This window comes from Pteropus alecto, unplaced genomic scaffold (assembly GCF_000325575.1).
Source record: "Pteropus alecto unplaced genomic scaffold, ASM32557v1 scaffold61, whole genome shotgun sequence".
NCBI classification, from domain to species: Eukaryota; Metazoa; Chordata; class Mammalia; order Chiroptera; family Pteropodidae; genus Pteropus; species Pteropus alecto.
This window is the reverse complement of record NW_006434835.1, coordinates 1,559,828-1,566,405: the sequence shown is the minus strand read 5'-3', so window position 1 is coordinate 1,566,405 and position 6,578 is coordinate 1,559,828.

Sequence of the window (6,578 nt, the reverse complement as noted above, 5' to 3'; positions counted from 1 at the left end):
TCTGTCTGTCTCTCCCTCTCTCTCTCCCTGTCTCGCCTTTTCTTACAAGGGCGCTGATCCCATCACAGGCCCCGCCCTCGTGACCTCACGTAAACCCGATCCGCCCACAGGCCCCGCCTCCTAATACCACACAATAATAAAATAAAATAACATACAGTGCAATAATGCAATAAAATAATAAAATACAAAACAATAAAATAATAAAATAAAATAAAAAATTTGAAATAAAATAAAATAATAAAATAAAATAGAAATAAGTTATTTCAGGACGTGTTAAAAGAGCTTATCTTTGGGCAGCCCTGGGGCCGTGGGGCCACGCTTGCTCGTCCGGGGCTGGGTGAGGCTGGGGCTGTGTGAAGTCACAGCAGCATCCATAACTTTGCTTATTCATGTACCTTCCCGGGCTGTGTGTTTCTATCATCAAGCATCTAGCCTATGTGTAGGCGCCGCTCTGAACACTGGAACGTTTATGGGGATACAGGCTGAAGACCCCCGAGGGCCGACGGCTGTGGAGAACTGGAGTGCATTCTCGGTGAGGTCCTGACGGCCTGTCTCCCGTGCTTCCTGGGAGTGACATGGGACAGCTTGAACTGGCCCCCGACGCCCGTCCTCGCTCTGCCACCCACAGCCGCACGACCACACCTCAGCGATGCACCGGAGTGGACGCCAGGCCAGCACGGCCATCGGTCTCAGAAAATGGCAAAAGTCCACGGCTCTGTGAAGGGTCACTTGTCACTGGGCACAAATGCATATCTCCAACTCCTTCCTCTGTACCAAACTGCCTTAAATCCCAAACACATCCAGAATCTCGGTCTCTCCCGGGCTTCTAGTGACACCATTTTATCTCACGATGATGACCTCAGTTGCCTGGACAGTGTTACAGTGGACTTCTTTGGAAGTAAATCATAACGAATGTAGACAACAAAATATTTTTACAGGGAAATGCAAAATGCTAAGCATTGCATGAAAACAGGTACATCGTTTGGTCGAAAGGGATGGAACCCACATAGGAATACTTAATTTTCAGACAGCAAATCATATTTGGAGTGTAAACCAACTGGGTCGTTGCATTTTGGAGAAAGGGAGACATTTTGGGGAAAATAATGACCGATTCCAATTTATACGTTAGTTCGCTAATCAGGCTTCTTCTGCCTCGTGAATCAAAGCACAGAGGCTCGCTGAGCACTCGCTGTGAGAGCTACACTCCCCTCAGGTCCCTGAGCTGACTGCTTCACGGGAAGTCATTCCCCAACGCTTTCGCTAAGTAATAATAATATTTTCCTTATCGAGGGGAGTTAAAAGTTGTTATTAAAAACATATTAGTCATGAGAAAAAAATGGAATGTCACAGGCACGTGTTCTGGCAATATCCTCGTGGAATTTTGTAATAATAAGAGTTGACACTTACTGTAACCGCCCTCTCCACCTCCAAAAATAAAATAAAATAAAATCATTGACAGGCGTTAATACGCAGAAGATCCCAGAGGCCTCTCTGCTCTCCAGGCTGCTCAGCATTAATGTGGAGCCTCTTGATGAGATTTTTCAACACCGGGAAGTGACATTCTGATAATGGGCCTGTCTCACCTCCCGCCACCTTCCCAAGGGACTGGAGACGCCTGCCCTCTACTCCCCAAAGGATCTCAGAGGTGACTGCCACTTGGGCGGAGCTGAGTCCTCTCTTCACCGCCTCGGGACTAAATAAATCTCGTTACTGAGAAAACTGAATTAAGAGCAGTATAAATTCCCAAATGCTGAAACAAATAACATGAGCCTTGTTAGCAATAAGAAATTTGCTGCTGAAAGCTGCGATTCTGATTCATTTTGTAAATACGGTTTCATATCTATGCTGTCATTCACATTTGCTTGATTTCAGCACCCCCAGCAGAGAGTTCGCTTAGAAAATAGATTTCGAAGTCTTGAGTTCAAGCCTAAAGCCAGGGATGTCTGACCATCGGACCGGAGTCGCTGAGCCCGCAGGTTGTGAGAATCAGAGTTACAAAGTTCCATCAATTGGAAAGCCAAAGTTTAATTTTTCATAACATCTCTAATAGCATAGCTCCTGCTTTTCCCACATGCGAAATGGGGAAACTTAGCGGTAGGCCATAAAACGAGGGGTGCTGTCAGCATTGAATTGAGGAATGTACATTAGATATATTTTGCAAACGACAGGGCACTTCATAAACGCTTCTCGCCTGTGCAACGGCGACGGCGGTCACTCATGGACAGGAGGGACCGGAAGAACATTTCAGTTTTCACAGCCAGCCTGAGCGTACAGAGTAGCATTTTCTGTGCTCTACTGAATCTATTCTAAACGCAAGATTAGGTGTGCGCTTTTACCAGAGTTAGTAGAAGAAACGTGTCCCTAACCTCGGTCTCCTGCTCGGTTTCTGCCAACTGCTGACTTGGAGCCTAGCCTCAGAGAGAGAAGAATCGCTGAGCTGGATGCTCCTGAGAGCCAGGTAATGGATTGGGGGGCGGGGGGAGCAGGTAAGGACGAAGCCCAAGGATAAGTCTTTGCAGATTCATGAGCTATTTCATCTTTTAAGTGAAGACTTCTGAGCCCAGTTCAGCTCCTCTCAAGGTGTCAGAGAGAGGAGACGGGCTGGCTGCCCCCCAGGAGGTGAGAACCCAGGGAATGGGAGAGCGCAGACGTTACATCCCGTGGGAGCCGAAGGGCACAACCCGGATCGGCAGGGCGTCCTCTGTGGCCCCTGAGCTTCGGTGTCTACCACCTGGCACTGGGCTGTCCTCCAGTCGTTTAATCTGGCATTCGATCACAAAAGGTAGTTCCATGGAGTTCCGCAAAGTCGATACTTCTTACACGCTTTAATTCAAGCCAAGCTCCAGCAGAAAGTATTCGGCTTGTTAATGTTTTCAGAGTCCATTCGGTTAAATGAGATTTACGAGGCGAGCTTTCCCTGAGCCACTTCCGAGCCCTCTCTGGCCTCGCCTCTCGCTTTGCCGAGGAGATAGGCCTGCCAACCCGAGCAGCGTCTTCTCAAAGGGATGAAAAAAACTAATTCGGTCAAGTGAGTGAGCTGAGCGCTCTGAGCTCACTGCAGCATCAGCGTCACCAGGCCGCCCAGCCACCGGGCCACAAGCCCACATCGCAATTTTTGCGGAATCAAGCCACGGTAAGAAAACGGCATTTTAAGGTGCCTTCCGGCCTAAAACGACAAACAGAACGTAAAGTCTGGCTGCCGGGTCGCGAGTGGACGCGCACCCACCTGGCTGTGCCTGGGGCCGCGGACCGGAGGGGGCTGAGCAGAGGGACGAGGGCGCCTGTGCTCACGACTCTGTTACAAAAGCAGTATGTTCTCATTGCAGAAAAATGTAAAAGCAAGTAAAAAATATGAAAACACACACAACCAAATACAGCCTCTGCTGGGCGCCCCGGCATATACCTCCCCAGATTCTTACGTTCACACATGCGCACTGTGACAAATATGCCACTGTAACACGTTTCCTAACCCATTTTACTGTTTTTAACTTACACCCTTGTGAGCAAATTTCTACGCCAGTAAATATTCATTTTAAATGGTTGGGTGGTATTTCAGTGTATATAGATGGACCGTATTTATTTAATGAATTCCACGACGTTAGATACAGTACTTAGAAAATCCTCCATTTCAAGCATTATAAACAATGTAAAATTCAAAGATTTTCCCCTAAGCTGTAATAACTTCCTTCGATGCTCAGTCACGGACTGTGCAGGCACATTACTAATACTTCTTATGACCAAACTGTCCTCCAGAAAACCGGAGCCAACTCACACCCCTCCCCAAGCCGCAGGAGGTGTCCACACCCTACAATGGAGACTATTGCTGGAGATTTACCAATATTATAAGTGCAAAGCACTAACCCTGCTGGCTTCGTTTTCATTTGCTTACTGAGTAACACAGCTGAAACTTATTCTGTTCCTGTTCGTTGCCGGAATGGCCTCTGGGCACGACGCTCCTGCAGAGAGCACATCAGCTCCAGGTCGTGGGAAGCCTGCTCCCGGCACCCACACTTTGTAGGGGTACACAGTCACCGAAGAGTAAGAACCAGAAAGCTCCCGGCCTTCTGGGGGCCGGGTCGGTTCCTGTACACATAAGGGGGTGTAGTTCGTGTGATGGGTCGCGCCTGTCTGTTTTTCTTTTGCTGCCTGTGCTTTGTGCATCATATCCATCGAATTACAAAGCTTCTGCCCAGCAAAGGAGACAATCGACAAAGGGAAAAGGTGACCTCCAGAGTGAGGAAAACACTCGCAGAACACCTGCCCGATAAGGGGCTAATTGCCAAAAGATATAAGGAGCTCCTACAACTCAACAGCAAAAAAAGTAATAATCTGACTTAAACATGGGCCAAAGATCTGAATAGACATTTCTTTAAAGAAGACACAGCCAGCCAACTGGTACCTGGAAAGGTGATCAACATCACTAATCATCAGGGAGACGTGAATCGAAATGACAGTAACAGACCACCTTACACCTGCTGGGATGGCCCCTGGGACAGGAAGTGTCCGGGAGGACGTGGAGAAATTGGAGCTCTGAGCACTGTCTTTGGAGGGTCAGATGGTGCGGCTGCTGCGGGGGACTGCGTGGCGGCTCCTCCAGACGTTAACTATAGAACTAACGTAGACCCACGCGCCCATTTCGCCAGAGCGTGGTTCCCCACAGCCGCGGCGTGGGAACGAACTAAGCGTCCTTCATCAGCAGCAGGTAAAGAGGCGACTACGGACGTCCACGCGTAGATGCGGACACGCGCATGCGCGCACAGCAGACGTCACGCATCCACTTCGAGACTGACGGACCATCGCAGACGGATTTTTTTAATGTTAATGTACTCATATTTTTAGTTTTTAAGCAATTTGAATTTTCACCAACTATTATACAATGGAAATGGTTTCCCTTATCCAAAGTATAGTCGAATGCTGTAAGTAAAGTCCAAAGAGAGGTTTCGACTATGTTTAAAGATTGTCATCTATCTGGTCATGCACATGAATTTTGGGGAGCAATGCTATATAATGCATTAAAATATATAAAACTTTAGGACATTTTTCAAGTCGTGTAATAAGTAAGTTATAATAAGTGGACCTGTGTTTTGTGCCAAGCTGCTGCACAGTTTCACCCATTGGCTTTGGATAGAAACCCGCTTTGTACCTTAACCAGCCGTCCCCAACCTCTGTGGCACCAGGGGTCGGGGCTCCTATGGGCATCTAATGCCTGGTGATCTGAGGCGGAGCCGAGGCGGCGATGGCGGCGCTGGGGGGCGGCTGCACATACAGATGGAGCTTTGCTCGTGGCTCGCTGCTCCCCTCCCGCTGTGCGACCCGGTTCCTAACAGGCCAGGACCAGTACCGGTCCACGGCCCAGGGGTGGGCACCCCTGCCTTACGGTGGTCTTCTCGGTGGTCTTACGGGGTGGGCTGTCGTCACCAACATGGTAGATCGTTTACAGGCTTGGCGTTAGATCGCGGGGCCTAACACCCCGACGCGCCTCCTTCACCAGTGACGTCAGCTTCGCTCATGGCCTCCCCTGCGGCGACCTTGGCGTCACAATCAAGTACTTCGTCCAGCGGGAAGAAGAGGCCCTGGGCGCTGTGGCCCTGGTTCCGCTGTTGACAAACAGCCTGTGAGCACAGACGCGGTTCTGCTGGGTTCCCCCGCTGTGCGTGGCGAGCCAGCGCGTGGAACGGGTTTACGACGGTTTTTCCTAAAAATGAGAACAGTTCAAGTCCAAGAGCGAAGCAGCAGCACGCTGGCAGAGAGAGGGCGCGCACGCCAGCGTGCGCTCTGGGGGGACAAGGGGCGGCCGCGCCGGGGTCCAGGAGGCACGCCGCCGCCACGTGGGCTGGCTTTGTCCCCTGACCCCACGTGGCTCCGTGGGTGCTCACGGCCAGTGCGGTGCCTGGGGCGTTGGAAGCGCTCAGGGCAGGTTAGCAATCTTATACCTATCTCACGTGGAGGGCAAACTGTTTCCAGAAAATGCGAAGCCTGCGGCGAATTCGTCTACAAGTCGACAGGGGCTTCGAAGGCCGTTTTCTTGCCTTGAATGTTCACGCCCTGACGTCGGTTTGCCACGGCATCTCTGTGCGCTGAGGCTTTCGGTCTGCAATGACTTAAAGAGTCACTTCGTTGGCCACATGCAGATAAAGATGCTGGGTCTACCCAACATTCTTAATTGAGTAACGGTTTCCAGATAAATTGTGAGTGATGGTTACTGTTCCATGTGCTAAGGAAGTGGGAGTCCATTTAGAGCCGAAGATGCCCCTGGAAGGGTCGCTGGTGTGGGCGGGGGGCCCACAGGCTCCACCGCGGTCCACTGCAGGACATCAGTGGACGCCAGGGACTGCGGCCTCAGCTTGGTGCTGAGGAACCTAGGTGGAGGCGACGTGACGATTTAAAAGTCTGAATGCATTCCTCGTCAAAAATAACTTTTATTGGGGGATAACCCTCAGCGTTATTTTAACTGGAAAAAAGAGAGCTGTCGAGGATGCGTTTTCACCTGTGCCGCCCGGAGTCCCAGCTGCGGTCCGGTAACCAGCGATGCACCCCACCCGCACCGCCAGACCCGCGCAAGCGCTGGAGCAGGTGCG